Source organism: Micrasema longulum, unplaced genomic scaffold (genome assembly GCF_059751315.1).
Source record: "Micrasema longulum isolate JH-2025_06_02 unplaced genomic scaffold, ASM5975131v1 h1tg000283l, whole genome shotgun sequence".
In the NCBI taxonomy this organism is placed as follows: Eukaryota; Metazoa; Arthropoda; class Insecta; order Trichoptera; family Brachycentridae; genus Micrasema; species Micrasema longulum.
This window is the reverse complement of record NW_028277487.1, coordinates 95,822-114,866: the sequence shown is the minus strand read 5'-3', so window position 1 is coordinate 114,866 and position 19,045 is coordinate 95,822. Positions and strand designations below refer to the sequence as shown.

Here is a 19,045-nt window from a genome sequence, read left to right as displayed (position 1 = left end):
TAAGCTTACATAAATCATTGAGGTATCAAATATTTCAATCGGGTGCCCGTCTTGCAAATTATATATTTGATTCATATGAAACAAAAATGTTACATTTATTTTGAAGCGGCTCTCACATACAATATGCAAATTTGAACAATGCAAACAGTTGTTTATAATCATAACATTTATAAATGCATAATTTTTTGAACGTAATATTAATTTTACGTTACCCTCAAATTACATAACAAAAGTATTGGAAAAGTTTGTACTGATAATTTATTTTATTTACATTTTTTATATATTTATCCTCCGAGGAGAGTTTGACGCTTATCATAGTAAATATAAAATATTGATACTTTAATCCACAAACAAATTTGTGGATTAAAGTATCACTCGTCTTTAATTTATATAATACATTATATATGTTTATCGTAAAATTGCTTCACGGTCTTGATAACTCTGGGGTAATTGTAATATTTTTCTTAATAAAAGCAAACTCTAATGATTTAATTTTTATAAAAAACAAGTAAAAATCAATTAAATAGAAAATAAAACGATATTAAACTACTCAGGTATAGAAAAATTGGCATTTAAATACGTGTAAAGGTTTATTGTTTTTATTACCACCGAAAGGGTATTTATTGTATTGTTTCTCGGCTTATTTAAGTCTAGCGATCCAGGTATAATGAAAATTTTGCTTCGTCGAATAGCATCCGAAACATTTCTGGGTATAATGAGGGACACGTCACACCCTAAATAGATTCGACTACCCCCCATCCTGATCAACTTTCCACGTCCGACTGACAAAGGACCAACAATCCATTACAGCCGAAAAGGACGAGGATTCCACAAAGAAAGAAAGTATTTTCCATCCTTGATTTTGGACATAAAACTGCTTCGGTTGGTGACAAACGTCTTATTACGTAACTTAATTTTCAATTTCGCAAAATAAAATGTTTTTTCGTTGTAAAGTTTTTAAAAAAAAGGTTTTGTAATGAAAATCCAATCAAATTATATTATTTACTTGAATTATTGATTGAGCTTATTTAAAGTAAACATTTGATAACGCTGTCAATAAAATCAATTGTAATTAATTTCAAAATAATGCATAGAATAAATAAAATATTATGCAGGTGAAACAATTCAATTAGTTGAATCTTACCCGCATAAATAAAGGTTTCAGCTATTTTACTTCACAAACATCAACAGATGAAAAAATTAAAGGAAAATATATGCCAATGACAGGTTTTAAGCCCTGTAGATTCCTAGACTTCTTATATTACCTTCTTTAAAATGTTTTTCATCTTTGTTGAAATATGTTAAATATATATATATGGATAATAGAATATCAATAATAATTTAAATTATTTCAAAAGTAAATCAACACTTAAAACATAATTTTATGGTCCTAATTCAATAAGAAATAACACAAAATAACCACCAGCTAAACAACGAGTACGAAATCGTTTATGATTGTTTCACGCTGATGCTTTTTATAAAAATACCTATTTCATTGTTAACAATATTAAATCTAAAGTTATGTTAAATGAGATAATCTAAGAGAATTCAAGACAAACGGCTTTTTAGATTGAGGGTTGCAATGAAATATGCAGGTATTAAGTTTTTTCACATATTCATTGATTTTGCGGTTATCTGATAATTTTAGTATTTTTAAATATAAAAACGCCACGAAATAAATGAAATGATAAAAAAAAATATTACATGAAAGTTTCAAATGATCACATTTATTTAATTTATACTAGAAAGTATTTCAACTTCTAAAAAAGAATAAAAGTTTTGAGTTTGAATAAAAAAAACAAATAAAACATACTTCAACAAAAGTCAAATTTGCCGTCAAAACCAATGCAAAAACATGAAAAACACACAGTTAAAACAACCATCTTTTTACAAATATAATATATTTTCTTTCCTGATTACATTTGGCCGTATACCCTTTATATATTCATCGGTTTTACGGTTTCAGATAATAATGATGATATATTAGCAATGATGTGAATATGTTACTCGAGTTATCTCTTGCCTACATAGGGGAGGCTCGATTATGTAGCCAATAGATTTGGGATTTAGGTAGCATGCATGGGTAGCAAGTAATTCGATATCTTGACTGAGGTCATGATCATGAGCATAACAGCATTTGAATTTCAGCCAAGTATGAATTTGAATATATTATCTAAACCTTAGTTCTGTATTCATCTCCTGATTATGATATAGAATTGCATCTGCATATCAAACTTAACAACTATTGTGAGATATAGTATAATATATAAACGCACACGTTAAAAAATCAAGAAAGCAACCATGGTTGGCTCAGTTTTGACAATAAAGCATTAGCTTTTCTTTTTGCGGTTAATGCTCATGAATTATAATTTCAAACTCTATTAAGTTTAAAGTTTAAATAGGTAATATAATTGAAACAAATTATTCACATAATATAAAATATTAAATTATTTTTTTTGTAATTGTATCTAACGATTTCGTTAAGCCATACATTTATAGAAATACGTTTTTTGATCTAGTATTTTTACCGTTTTACATTACAATATTTTGATTTTATCATTTAATAATTTTGCAGCAAGAAGAAGTTAACTTTTTAATTAATTAATTATACATCAAAGGTTGATAATATTTCTCACCTCTTGAATCCAAGGTTTAGATTCTACATGGAACGTGGCCATATCAGTACATCAGAACCTTTCCACTTTAAAACCTTTCCTTCTTTATTCCAACTCTTTTTCATGACCTTCGGAAGTGTACTTTCCAACAATAAATTTACCCTCATCTACGATATTCCTTTGGGTGCGATAATGTAAATCTGAGATTAGGCATAGAATACCAATCTTACGTTGAATTAAAAAAAAATATTTTTTATTTTTATTTTTCCTGGCAAAAATATTTTATAAATCGTCAAATTTAATAACTTTCAGCATATTGCTTCCTTTTTATGTCAAACAAATCGATACCTTTTATCACTTTCAAAAAACATTCCATTATAAACGGAAATTACCACTTTCGTCGGCCTACACTCCGTTTTGCCCTTTCAAAGGCAGTAACGCACTTCTCAATCTGGTCATTTTAAAAGCTCTTTCTGTTTCTATGGTGAGGTGGTGCATTTTCTCCCTTTTGACATGTAAGTTGTATCGAGAATCGGTGGCACTCTGGCCGGTACAAGTGTGTGGCTCGTTCACTTCTCTTTTGTGCTGAAAGAAAGTGGTCGCAATCGCCGCGCTACCTTTCCCGCTAATGTATCGATAAGTATTTGAGCGCTTTAAAGTTCCGTGGTACTTGCGGAGTATTCGATTCTCGGCGTTGTTTTATTTGAGCGCTCCTCGATCCCCATCCCACTCGTATAGAAATAAGTTAGGTACTTGTGAAATTCGCCTCCACGATAGCGAGGGACGCTCAAAGTAAACGTCGATTAGGTGGAAATTGGTTTCTTTTTATTTAATGCAATTCTAAAACGTACTTTTATCGCCAACATTACATTGTAGTTTGTAGGTTTTCTTCGCTTTTTAGAGTATTCGGCTAATTTAATTGTCGAGATAATGGATACGTACACATAGTTTATTAGATGAAAGAGAAGTTGTTTTAGACAATACGTGAAATGTAACAACACTTTGCGTGATTTTATTGCTTGTATAAATTCAACTTATTAAGCTTAACCGAGGATAACTTTTTTGAGCTCTTTTGAAATTTGCTTTAATTACAATTATGTGACTGAGTAATAATTATCATTTTGTATTAAAGCCGTGAAACAGACATTGTTAGCAAAAGCGTATTTTCGGCGCAAAATAATTTTCTTCTTAAATTAACGCGATTAATAATAAACTGGTCGTAATTGCCACACAACTTAGCCGCGAAATTGAAGGTAGCCGCGAGGCTTCTGGATTAATAATTACCAAGTGAGTTGAGTTAATATTTACACGTGTAAAACACCGGTAGAAAGGAAGATAATTGTGTGAAGGCTGATTCACGGTGCGGTGAGCCTAGGACTCGATAAGCCGGCCTCGCATATCTGTATATACTTAAATGGCACTCAATTCAATATCACACGACGATTCCTCTGGTCCGAGAACAAAAGGGTACAAGTCAGGTTTAGAGAAAGAGTTGCAACTATTGGAGAAGAAAGTTACACGTTTTAAATGATATTATTTGCTCTTTCTTGAAGAAAATAATTTTATAAGAAAAATGCAATCTTATTTGTTTTACTCTTTGTAAATGAATTCGTCGTTTGGTAAAAAGCGTCCATAATTCATGTTTTTATTTTGTAGATTTTTCTGTTACCAATTTAAATGGTTATTATTCATTTAAACTCTTATTAATTAATTTATCCCTATTTTTTATGGTTTCTTAAACAAACCGTGCAATAATTACATTAGTAAATTATAGGACAGAATACCCAGGTTTAAAAAAATCACATACAGTTTTTGTGTTTTTACCGGTAATCAAACCCGGAACCTTCAGTGGTTTTTTTCTTCTTTATTTTACAACAAATTAATAAATGATTTATATCATCTTCGAAGTACACTGCGCAAATATCGTAAGTAACTTTGGCAGCTTTTTTCGATCGATTAAACGCGATTAAAAGGCGGTGTCCAAAACGCTTACTGTCGTCTACTCGACATTCCATTTTAAAGTCTTGTAATCAAATAAATTAATATTTGTAATGTAAATGTAAATGTTCTGGTGCTAATTTTTATATTTGGAAAAAACCGAAGCAATTTAAGTAAACTCAACTCATAATAATTTAAAAAAATCATTGTTTGTATAACCTTTTAATAGAAATATTTTTTGGCTCAAAGTCAACGGCCCAATACCTAAAAACATAATGTTAAAACATGTTTTTTAGCAAACTCTCTCTTTCTTGAATTCGCGACTCGTATCTGAGGATGGTGATAACGCCCGACTCCAAGGATGACCCGTCTGTGAACAGTCTACATCCATCTGGAACGGTCTTGTGCTGCTCGGTAGCCATTTGTCATCGATGGTTTTGATAATTCAGTGACCGAATCGTCGATAGACGTCCACGCGACCTTGTCCATTCGATATTTCTCAGGAGGATAGTTTTCTCCAAACTATCAGAGTTCCATCTGAAAATATGATCAAAGAACTGCAGGATTCTTTTCTCTTACATAGATGTTAGTCTTAATCTTGTGTTTAGTTCCTGGAGTAGTTCCAGTGGATATGTTGGTATGTCTGGCTATCCACGAAATACGCGAAATTCGCCGCAAACACCACATGTCGAAAGTTTAGATTTTTTTTCTGAGCAGATTATCTCAGTGTACATAATTTTAAATTGGATATAAACACTGAGAAAACCAAGTGTACACCTGTGTTTAAAATTTTGAAAAAATACACATAAATCGCAATTTTCATACTTTTTTTCATGCTTTTGTGTGGATCTATTTTTGTTCAATGTGTCAAATTGTCATATTTTAAGGTTGCGCCCGTTGGTGCTTATTTAACAATTAGAAATGTCAAACTATGAAAAATAACCTCTCTTATCAATAATTCTCTAAAATACTCATTTGTTCAAAATTTGATAAAATACATATATTTTTACGCACCACGCAAAGTATCACGTCATATCGTTTTATTTTTAATAATAAATTGTAAATAATTTATCAGTAGTTAAATATGTTTTATTTATAATAAAGTATTCAAATGCCTGAAAATAGAATATGTATTTTGTAATTATCCTTTGCTACTCCTCTTCTCGCACGCGGCACTGGTTTAACCCTAGGGCGCGCGGCGGCATGAATAGATAAGATTAATGTTACTCTGATCGGCGCGAGCGAGCGCGGATTGACGCGCCTATTGCCTGAATATATCCAAGGTATCTATATACTGGATACACAGCAAAAGCAGGTTGCCATTCCAAGCCTACAGGCGTAATAGACCGCACTTCAAAAGCACCGACAAACCAATACCACAATTATATCGCAGACCAACTTAATCCTCGTTTTTGGTGCGGGACCTCTTGCTGGAGAAGCTTTTGGTTCATTGGGGTTGTACTTTCTATACATTTCTGTTTGAGCGTATCGAAGGTGTCTCATCCGGCATACCGCGGCTAACATGCATCACAATGTGCTCATCTGGGAATCGGCTAATGTAAATCGCTACTTAGGGTGTTTTGCGCAGAATTTTCGCAACTAATGCGTCTCGAATAGCTTCCAGAACATTGAAATGATGCTTGATAAAGGGTATTATCGTAAAACATCCCAAATTAACTGAAGTTTCAAAAAGCATTTATAAAATAAATATTTGAAAAAAAACATTTTGGCCTCGTTGTAACAAAAATACATTTGAGAATGGTTCTTTTAAAAAAAAAATCAACCTCGAATTTTATACATAAAATAACGAATTTTAACGTTTCACTTAAAAAAATTTCGAATATTATTTGAACGATTAAAATCAAACAATAAAAAAACATGCAATGAATTTTCTTCGGAACAAGATCCAAGTTAGACGTTCATTTATTGAATATTGAAAAAATACATGTAAATGATGACTTCCTTTACATACCAAAACATTTTGACATTCATTAAAAAAAAACCTAATTTAATTTGAAGGAAAAAATGTATTTTTGTATGTTAAGGGCATCAGATTTCTGGGCTGCGATAACAATCTGAAGTTACAGATAACATAGAAAGACTACTGACCCTTTATCTTCGAGTTTTGAGGTAGGTACATCGGTATGAACCAAGGGCTCAAGTAATTCACGGTACACATATCTACTCATTAAAAATGACTAAAATTTTGTTGCTCTAGAAATGTTTGCTTTACTTACGATTCATTTAAATCTTTAAAAGTTTTGAGGTACTCACTTTTTTTTAAAAAGCTTGTTTAAAATATTAAAGATAAATACGTAAATTTTGGAGACTAATTAAATTCTAAGATAACTGTCAGTTTTGAAAAAAAACGGCAAGATGCGGCTATATGTTAATATAGAAGCACCTAACCGTCTAGTTTTACAATTTAAGGTAGTTAAAACGCAAACATAAAATCACGTGACCGTTGAGATTTGGTTAAAAAATTGTCAATGCAAAAATTTATTTTTTTTCAAATTTTTTCTATTTTCTTAAAACATGTATCTACATATTTTTAGGGCCGGCTTTGTAATACCTCGGCAGATACAGACGAAAAGTTAAACTTACCGTCTCGGGATTTATCAAACCTTATTTTAAAATCACGTGCAAGCTGAGACTTTTTGCTTTAATTGCAATTTAATTAAATTTTAAATCGTTTTGACATTGCTTTTATAGAACTTTACTTGAAATATGAAAGAAAAACAATTTAATTTTTATTCAGCATTAAACTAGGAGTAACGTTTTCGGACTACCTATTGACTAAATTTGATCATATATTGTCTGAACTGATGTAATAAAAACACGTACCGACATGTCAGTAGATCGAAACTCGTCATTCCGAGGAAGGTACAGATAATAGAAAAGTTATCAATTCTTGGTATGTACCGATGAAGATAGCGTTTATAAACGAAGCCCTGAAAATGTTAAAATTATAAACGTATTCGCATGGAACATTAAATTACTTAGGGCCTTCATTATAAATCTGGTATTTAGTTTCGCCTAGGCGTAGTGGTAGAAGAATAATAGAAATACCATCCTTATTCAACCATTATAGTAAAGATAGTATTTCCGTATTCTACAACTATGCCTACGCGAAACTTTATATCAAATTTATAAATAAGTTTTACAAATTACTTACATTTTTAGTCAATAAAAAGAAAACAACATATTTCTGGCTAAATTTTTATGGCTATTATTTTGATGAATGAGGTTTAATAAATCAATTGGAAAATATCTTTTATCGGTTGAATTAAATGAAATTTCATCCAGTTTTGTCTACCTTTTCTTATGGATTTTTCTTTTTTTTTTCTCATTTTTTTTTGCACCACAACAGGCCAAGAGGCCTAATTACAGTGGTGAATTACATTACATTAGATATATCGTGACGGGAGATTTGTCTACCTAACAAAGTTTAAAATGGATAATTGTAACCGCATTCATGTTTCAAAACGTCCGTAAAGAGTACCAGTAGTAAACGTAAAAACAATGAAAATTATACCATTGTCTGAAAGATGAAAAATCCTAAAGTTAATTTGCAAAATAAATTCACTCCGATCTTTTCCTCAAAAGAAAGAAAGAAATTGTGGACCATAAAGTGATATGGCAGAAGTAGGCCGAGTGTCTGTCCATACATGCAGCACCCTCTCACAGTCACACAAATACCCGCGAAGGCCACTCATTTGATTCGACTGTCATTCGATCACGGCACGGATGACTGGATTATTCCCTCTTTTTCGCCTTAAACCGATCGTGTAATGCGAAAAGCGTACGATCGGCGTTTTACGACGGGGTTCGTTCGTATTCTCGAAGTTGGAAATTGTAAGGTAGAAAGAAACGAAGGCATTCTCCCAATGCCTACGAGGGAAATGAAGCGTTAAATACAAGATAAACATATTTCGCCGTTCTGACGAATGTCAACAACAACAATGCTCGGGCGGGAACAAATGTGCCATTTTTACGCAGGAACGTTTATTCTCGAGAATTCCTTCACAACTTTGGTAGGCCTCATATAAATTTATCGAAAACTTTTGGAATCTATTCATAAACGTTGAAATGTATTCATGACAACTGCTGATGTGTATTTACATAAGTACAAAAACAAATAAGCACAGCACATCAATATACGCGTACTATGTATATCTCTTATATCCCGTATACATTTGCCGTAACGTTCTATACATATTCATGTATAGTTCTATATCTATAATTTGAGGGAAGCGATAGCTTTTAACGAAAACGAAAAAATAAAATAAACTCGTCACTGACAATGGGAAAGTTTTTTTTAGCTTAAATAACGTGTTTTAAAAACGTGTAGTAAAAAATAACATATTTTAACTATTTATAATGCCATATGGATGTTTATTATTACAAATCAAATAACAAATAACCATCACTGATACCCACCCTCTTTCTTTACAAAATAGTTGATAACGACTTTGATTTCCCTCAACTTGAGAAAATGAAAACTCGTATCGTTCAACATACAACTCGGCTGCAACAATTGTTTCATGTTGGTATTTCAAGCACAAATAATAATAATGAGAATGCATCTTTTTCGAAAATCCTAAAATTTCATTAAAAATATTTTGAAATCGAAATGTTATGTTTTTTCAGTCTAAACAACAGGAAAAAATTCTAGAGCCTGAATTGCAAATAATAATTATAATTAAATCTAAACGTATTAAACAAACTTTAAAATAATTAATATGGTTATTTAAATGATACTTTTTTTTTCCATTAAAATCTACTTTTTAATATTAAGTTGATGTTATAACTGTACAAAAAGAGATTTGTTTCCTAAAAAGAGATTTGTTCTTGTGCTTGGGGAGTGACTTACACTGTTTTGGTTATTTAGTAATTTGTAGTTTTATAATTTCGAAGATACATGAGAAAAAAATTAAAGTTAAATGAAATAAAAAAATGAGAAAATCATAATACGTACTAATTTTAAAAAAAACTTTTTTTTACACTTCTTAAATTCATATTGTATTGATTTTTTCTTATTGAAAAAAACTAACCTGGGGGGGGGTTGTGAATATGTTAGTGATAAGATTTTTTAAGATCGTGTTAGCTAAAAACTTTTTCTTTTCATAATATTTATTTTATTTTAATTTAATTGTAATGGTAATAATCTATTTTAAAGAGGAGAAATGCGGAGGGAGCTTACAAAATAACGTTTTTTGGCATTGTATTAAGTAATTTTCAAAGAAATATAAATGGCCGATAATTTTGGTTTATAAGTAAAAAATAATTTTTTTGTTCGTGTAATGGTCGTTGTTTTCTTTAAATAAATGAATAAAGACGAAATTAACAAAAAAAGGCATTGAAAAAATAAAAAATACAAGGATAGTGGAAAAACGTGAAATAAAGATTTATAATTAAGGACAATGAGACTTACATGATTTACACCCAGTAATAGCAATCTGATTTGTTGCCATACACGAAAAGATTACTTGTGCACGTTTAATTCATCAAATCAATTAAAATTATACTAATTGCAAAAAATATTTAAAGTTATAAACATAAATAAATTAAATAAAAACTCCATTTTAACTTGAGAAATATGACTCAATCAAATAAAATGAAATATGCCCCGGAAACTGAACATAATATAGATATTTATTTCGTTGGTAGGAAAGGAGACGTGCTTTCAATTAAACGATATCTCTGGAGTTGTAAACCTCATGTAATCCCAGATTCGAGAGAGTTTTGATTATATTAAGGATTACCATTTTAAATCCCCGCTATCATTTTTTAGAATCATCAATTTTCCCAAAGTTAAATTTCTAGCGGAAGTTATCAAATTACATTAAAAGGATTGAGCGGTATTAATGACTATTTTCTGTTTTTGTTTTGAGTATTTCATTCTCAGCATTAATTGAACAATAATTTTGCGAAAAACGAAAAGGCATTTTATTGTTGGGTTTCTTTTACAAAAAGTTTCACTATTTATAATATGGAGCGATGTTGTTCGTGATTTATCCGTAAGATACCATGACATTTCAAATAACGAAATCGGGTTTAAAGACATAAATATTTATTTTAATTTCATAAAAATGAAAGCTTGAGGATTGAGTTTTATAAGTTGTTGTAATACATTTATTTGATATCAGTGTTTCAAATATATTTTATATTTAATTTAAAGCTTTGGTTTTAAGGGAAATTCCTACCATAATAAGTAACAAACAGTTATTTTAACATAACTTTGGTACTATTTTTTCCAAATCGATAAAGACGTATTTAAAATAGAGAGTTGCAACGTTATTGGTGATTCAATCGATAAAATTAAGTTAGATTGATAAACATTATTTTTAAACGTAATTTGGCAAAAAATATATACTGAGGTACTATATTGTCGTCGTTCAGGCAAAACTCCCCCACCCTAAAAACACAGTTTGGAGTTAAATATGCTATTCGAAGCATAAAATAATGTAATTTAAGAGGAAAACGTCACCAAGGTTACTTAGAAAAAAGTTGAGTAAATCCGAATTATTTGTTTTTAACTATGTGACTTTATTTTAAAACGTAATATTAAAACACATTAAAAAATATTTCTTTAAGTAAAAATTATTTTTCAACCACAAGTTAAAAATCATCAAGACTAAAATTTCATTTCTTTCAACTCTTAAAGCTTGCATTGTCCAGATTATAAATTAACAAAATTCACTTAACCGAATTTCAGCCACCTTGCCTCATTAAAAACCTTCCAGATATTTTACAATACATCGGAAAGAATGTTAACTATGAAATTTATTAAAAATATATTAATTTATTCTGTTGTGTACATAAAACTTCCAAAATACAACAATCAGATTTTTCCTTTGTGTCCAAACTTTCGAATTGCGATTTCTCAAAATTGTGTTTTTTGGGTTGGTGACTTTTGCCAAAACAGATGAAAAATTCCGAGTAAAACTGAAAACTTCGAGCGTGAAGTAAGTGTCTTAGCCATATCACAATTGGAATTACCTCAATTACTCATATTTCTTAATACGTACTTTAAATGTTATAAAATGTGTTTATATAACCACATACATACCTTTTTATGTCGACCGGTTTTAAGAGACACCGATCTCATAGTCAAGACACTAATTGTAATAACATTTTTATCATATTATTCTTATGTATTCACATCTTGGCAATCAAACATAAAACCAACGTTCTTAGAGGATATTCAAATATCGCTATGCGGTTACATGAACAAATATATACAAATATTGACTAACGTTGATTAAAATATTTGACAACAAATGAAACATTAACTGATTTGTGCATTTCAAATTTGTACCAATATAATATGTGCCTACTTTTATTCCGTATAATATACAAAAAAACATTTTTTCAATATCAGCTGGGTTGATTTAAGTAAAATTGTTAATCTACTGGGATTTGATTTTTTCTTGACGGGAACGAAAAATCTCTGAAAATTTCAAAAGAATTCTATTTTTTAATCGCCATACTTTGTCAATAACGTCCCTTGACTCCCAAAGTAATTTTGAAAGAAAATAAACTTTCTTTTTTGGTTCAGGAACAAATTTTATTACATAATAGAAGCTTATTTAAAATCCTGTATAAATTAGATTTGATTCAGTGCGTAAATAAAACAGAGCATAAAATAATATACGGAAACCTCATATGAAAATGAAACATTATCGTTGGATTTTCAATGTTGAAGCGAGGGAATTACGTCAAAACTTACTTTCAAATATTCAATACAACTGTACGTCAGTTCTGAAAAATATTATATAATATTCTATTTTCACGATAATTCTTTTATTCAAGCATACTTTGCTGTATTTTATTGGTTAATTTTAGTAATAAAATAAAAATAAAAAACGTCTTCATCTTCTACGATAATAATAAAATGCACTTTAATGCATTATATTATAAATACGAATACAACATGAAGTATAAAGTAACGTTAATATTGATATCTTGACCGATACTTTAAATAATTGATTATAGGACTGTTACTGAATTCTTTAATTAAAATTTACACTTATTTATTTATTTACTTATTCATTCAAAATACCACTAGTTTAAATATTAATGAACTTATTAAGGCTTTTTAGTCTATGCCCGTGTCAAGCCATAATAATTAACAATAAAAATACATAGAAAAATTAATTATATTTAATAATAATAACATGTGATGCTATAGAATAACAATCTAGAAAAAAAAGTAAAAGTAGTATATAAAAAAATTCCGAAGAATACAATGCAAAAAAGATAATCAGAAATAATTTTTAAAACATAAATTATACAAATTAAGATTCACACATAATCAAATATAAACGATAATGGTATTATTAAAATCAACAAAATAAAAGTTAAATAGATTAGTATGAAAAAAAAACAAAATAAACCAAAAATTAAAAATTTAATTAAATTTAAAAAAAAATAAAAACCAAAATTTAATAGGTTGAATGATTTGAAAAACAATATAACTGACAAGATTTTTTCCTCCACTGTTATAATCTATTTTAGAATTTCTAATTTAAAAAATACATTATTAGAACTACTCTTAATAAATAAGAATCACCGTCATTTTAATCTCTTGTCTTTTTTCTTTAAAGGCATTTTTATGGGTAAAATGCTTAACAGAATCCCTTCTTCGTTCCTAATTATATTAATCCTAATCTTTCCTTTTCCTTTACAACCATTCTAAAGCTATGGGAACGTTATTATTACTTTGTAACTCATTCACTTTTTTTGTTCTTTAGTATGTTTGCAAAACGTGTTGTATAGTTGTGAAAAACTTTATTTGGACTCATGCATAACTATTATTGGGTGAATTCTTTATAGATTTTCCAAATAAATAAACTTGTAGATATAATTATCGTTATAAATATTGATAAATTGAATTAGCCTAGTTAGTTTAAAAAACTTTTTATTTATTTATTTTTAGATGTTGTATTCACATATTATTAATAAATTTAATTGTGAACCATAATAAATACAATATTTTGTTATTCGTTTACATAAAATGCACCAATTCTTCTTTGATTGAGTTTATACATATAAAACGAGTAAGTTTGGCGGGCCAGAAATATGTATATGGCGTTGAGTGTGAAACGCGAATGGAAAATCACCATGATACAAAATACTATAGAGCAGAAACAACTCTTCTCCCTAGCATATAAAGCGTCACGGAAATAAACCTTATTACGTTGTGTCAGCCTTGACACCAGCTGAGTGCATTAAGTCCTACGAGCTTTGCATCCCTGTCATCTTCCGTCTGCATTCTTCGTGTGTGCATACGACTGAGGCCACCTAGTACGACTTGCATTACCAAAAATATACCAAACGTATATACGTCCGGAGGTCGGAAACAATCGGAACCAACCCTTTTCTCCATCAGAGGAGGCTGGGAGTAGCGAGACATTCCAAAATATTCAAATACATTCGTAATGAAAACCAAAAATAGATATCCGGCTGAAAGCTTTCACAGATAAAGAAATACACTGCATGAAATTTTATCCAGGTAGAAAGCGGAAAACCCGTATAATATTTCAATAGCCTTTTGAATTAATTATGTGAATGTCTATTATTGTCACTCTTAAAACATCTCGATTAAATAAAATAATTGTATCCTTATTTTGATGATGGTCAAATAAATTATTGATAACAATAAATAAATACTGGATCGTTAATTGTCATTTATTTTAAGAACTCGATAAAAAATGAAAATAAATAAATATTAAACTGTATTGTTGTCGTTAGTTAACATGATTTGCTTGGGTTTTTTAACTATAACACATTTTTTAAAGGGTGTTTAAAATAATTGCATTAATATCAGCAGTAAGATTTAATATAATTTTTATACCGACTCAACCAAATTTACTATTGATGATTTGTGATTAACAACTAAAATGACTAATTTCAAGCGTTGAAAAGTGCAAATAGACCAAGACATTTCACCTGCATTTTGTTTTTTTTGCGCAGCATATTTTGTAAAGGCATAGAAAAATAAAACCTAAGACCTATATATGAAACCATTAAAAAGAACAGACGAAAACCAATCAATATTTTTTCTTTCTACCACAAGAAATATATATTTTTTATGAATTGGTCAAATATATCAATTTTGGACAATTTTCATTTAGTCGTTAATAACCATAAAATAAAAATTAAAAAACGGGAAAAGAGCTGTTGTAGAGCTGAATTCGAACGTTGGACTTTCTGATCTGGAGTTCACAATACTATCTACGGAACCACAACCCGTCATTTTAATTTAAAATTGCCTTATTTGATATATTTCATGTATTAAATTATATTTTTGCGGTTTGAATTTAATTTAAATCTTATCAAAGTTTGGGTTTTCGACAGTCAAACACGATTTTGAATTTAATTTCTCTACCCCTAATGTTGGATTCAAATTCCATTTCCGTTGTAAAATGAACATCAGATTTTTTGAATAAAATCTTTAATTAAATTTCATCTTCACAAAAATAGTAGCAACGCGAAATTTTGTACAAATGTGCAAGCATTTGGAAAAACCTTTGTTACGGGTTATATAATATATAATAAAAATACAATGTTGTAGATTCAATAGGGTTCCGTGTCGCTTGGGTCCTCTCCACGTAGGGGACCCGTGGCGTGGAATGGAATTTCAAATTTACCCATTTCCGTTCTTTTGTTTTTACTTCTCCCGCTACAAGCGTGTCTAATCTGTGGCGAAGCGCTAGATGGCGTCTGCGGCACGGCATTTCTCAACAGTGAAACTGAGAGCGAAGGTGCAATGGATAATATATAAGCAATATGCATGTAATGTGAGCATTTCGTTCCACCTTGCTATAAAATTTCACCGAAAATACAATACACAATGAAATTTTTAGAATTCCCAACGTTAACACACATGGACAATTTAAATATACCAATTTCAATGAAATTTCAATGTGATAGTAGATGGAGTAGAATAAAAAAGATCGTGGCATTATCCATTAAAGCATATCTTTATGGATACTATGTGCCCAAAAATTTGACACCAATTATGAACCTGAGTGTTAGACACCCGAATGCACATTTTTAAATAAAAAAATAAAACAAATGAACATTTTACATAATTGGTCTAACAGAGAATAAAAAAAATAAAGGACATTAAAAATAGTATAAATAGTATAAAAAATAGTATAAATGACGCAGGGTTAAGGAAATGTTCAGTATATATATATATATATATATATATAGTGTACGCTTTAAAATATAAATAAATACAGTTATACAAATATAAATTACACCAAAAAGCTTTTGTTTTTTTTTGTGTTCAAATTTGAGTACTGAGTTTTATTATTTATTATGTTATACTTCTAGAGTTATTTTGTTATATTCTAGAAGTATCAACTTACTGCAACTAATAAAAAAAAGAATATGCACATGTATCGTTATAAACTGTATGAAATTTTGTAATTTTCTCTCTGTATATTATATTATTATTATATTATGTAAAAAAAAGATATTTTTAAATGTCTTCACATAATTCTGATTATAAAATAACCCTGTATTTAAAAATGACTTGAAACTATAAAATGAAGTTGATGTCTTGGATATAATTTACTTGAATATGCGTACACCGATGCAAAGTGTGGTTGAATATTTTTTTGAGTGATGTAACGGATAGTGGTTTGGCGGAATACCGGCGAGCATCTACGGCGGATAATTTTAATTTTCTCTTTTGTAAAGTTGCTACATGTCTCTTGGTAAATTTTTCCTTTCCAGCGTCGATATATTTGCTACCATTTTTTTAAATTTTTTCAAAATGTATTTTTGCAGGTTGAATTTATTTTCTAGTGTGTATTTTGGACATTGACGAACGTTTTTATGGAAAAAAGAAAATTTTTCGGACAATGAGAGTTAGTTTATTTTTTTCAAACACGATCGACAAAAATTAATCGATTTAGTGGCATTTAATAAACAAACAGTATCCGACAAATATTGAGCTACTATCCGGTATCCGGCCTGATAATTTAATTTAGCCGGATAAGCCGGATACTGGATAACCGTTTCATCCCTGATATTTTTTTGGTAGAAATTGCTAGGCAGAAAAACTAGGCAATAAGCTGGAACGCTGCAAAGGAAAAACCTACTAAGCGACATGCAGCAATTTTACAGAAGAGCGACAAAAAAAATATGTAGAATTCATGCCAAAATGCGTATGTGTGAGATTTTTTTTTAATATAAAAAAAAAAAACAAAAAAACTCTAATTGGCTCTTCTGTAAAGTTGCGACATGTCGCTTAGTAACTATTTCCTTTTCCAGCGTAGATACGTGCATATGAAGGTGGTTTTATATTTATGCATTTCCAGGAAACTGCTAAGCAACGTAAATAAGTGCATCATTCTCACGACTACGGAATGAGAAACAAAGCTTTTCTAAAGAAAATGAAAGAGATCCAGTTAGTAAAGAAAACCCGAAAAGCATTACTGATATTCCGAAGATCCCCTTTATTTCAGTTCTAAAAGTTCTTTCTATCTACAGATATATTATTATTGGAGTTTCCAGATAAGTTGCCAGAGCTTTGGAAAGGTAGTTCCAGCATTATTTAACTGTTTTGAATCGAAAATGGAAAAACTAAATTTTAAATGTGGAGAATTTAGAATCTGTTCTAGAATGCCGAGAAGAAGTTCTATCACTAATGAAAAAGGTTTTTAAGTATTTGAGTTTTGCAAGCATAAGCTTGAATTAATCATTAACACGATTTATTTTTAAAAAAAGACCATGAACTCATTAAAAATTTCTGTAAAATATGAAATCGGTAAAAACACAAATTAGAATTAAAAAAAACTACCGTTGCATAAAAACTTTTTAATCTAAAAGAATAAATATAAAACAACCTTGTTTTGAAAAATATATATTTTATATTTTTTCTAATGACCGTTTTCAAAGCTACACAAGCTTCTTTATAGAGGAACAACCAATTTACAAACTCTATCCTTATTTATTTAAGCATTGATTACTAAACATTCTTCAAGTTGAAAATAAAATAATAATATTGGACAACTTGGAAATCTTAAAAATTAAAAAAGATATTCATAATAAAAAATAAAAAATAATTAAATAATCAATATTTCTTTTAGTCCACTCCTGTCTAGTATTGAAGATCGTATCCATCTCACTTCACACTTTTTATTTTTACAAGAACGACCTGGCAAAAAGTACTGACCTATTATTTTGGTTATTGTGTAAACGATGTAATTAGGTTCATTAGATTAATTACGTTTTTATTTTCTTATTATGTTAACTATGTTAAATAACTCATTTAAGGCATGTTTCATTAAACTTATTGTAAAATGTTTCCCTCGGCACGGGACAGTGAAAAAATATTATTCCGTATTAACAAAATAATTCAAAATTGTAAAAGTATTAATAAATAAATAAGAATGTCTCTATGTAATATTTAGTAATCAGTAAACTAAAAAAGGATTAAATCCGTTAGTTAATTATAACTTGATAAAAAAAGCTTGCGTTGTTTTATAACCAGTGGGTAGAAAAACGAAAATAAGTGGTTTAAACAAAGTTTATTTTTATTAATTTTTTAATCATGAATAACCATAGAGTTGATGCTTCAAATATAAATTTTCAATTTATTTTTTTAATTGAACGATTTCTCATATTGCATAGCACACAAAAATAACAGAATAAAGAAACAGTATCCCACTGGCGTGCCTGTGCGTGGGTATACATGATTTTATTTATTTAACGTTACACCACATATTTTTATTTACCTTAAAAATACACATTTTAAATATTTTAATACAAGAAATATATAATAAACTTTAAAAAACGAATGAAAACTCAATGTTTTCAAAATTCGGTCTCTCTAAGAACTATCATAGTTTATTTATAAAAACCACTATCTAGAAACGGAGGACGATATATTATAATGAGCGCTGAACGTTTTTTTCCATTTAAGCAAAACTTAGATGATCGGCATTTGAGTAGTAAAACGTTGTAGTAGGAATATGAATATTATTGGTAAATTTTGTGTTAACAATTTGAGCACAGGCCGAATACACATAGAATTTACCCTGTGCCCGGCCCATTTTTGTGAAATTTCATGCTTTGTGAAGGGTTTCTTAAAAGTGTCATAATTTTGAAAATACTGGGTTAAATCAATTCAAACTTCTTTTATTTATAAGACAATTAAAAAAAGTCATTTTTGTATGATAGTTTTGCCATTATTGGCTATTATTAAGAGCCACATTGCGCATTGCGATGTTCGCACATATACAGGGTCTCACTCTTTTTTTTGTGCTTTGTATCCCGGAGCCTTGTAAACGCGTGCTTATAATAACCACGCGTTGTGTCCCGGTCCCGTGTTTTCACTTGAATTACCAGCAGCAAAAAGGTACTAATTAAAGTCACTAGATTTCAATAAAATGCACTTTTTTAGAATGCTGAAAACACGGGACCGGAACACAACGTATGGTTATATAATCACGTGTTTACACGGCTCCGGG

At 29.6% G+C, this 19,045-nt stretch overlaps 1 protein-coding gene across 16 annotated transcripts in view; it reads right to left on the bottom strand.

Moving 5' to 3' along the window:
* The window catches only part of Rbp6 (RNA-binding protein 6), a 456,688-nt gene that overhangs the window by 351,238 nt on the left and 86,405 nt on the right, over positions 1–19,045 (bottom strand). The window lies entirely within an intron of this gene.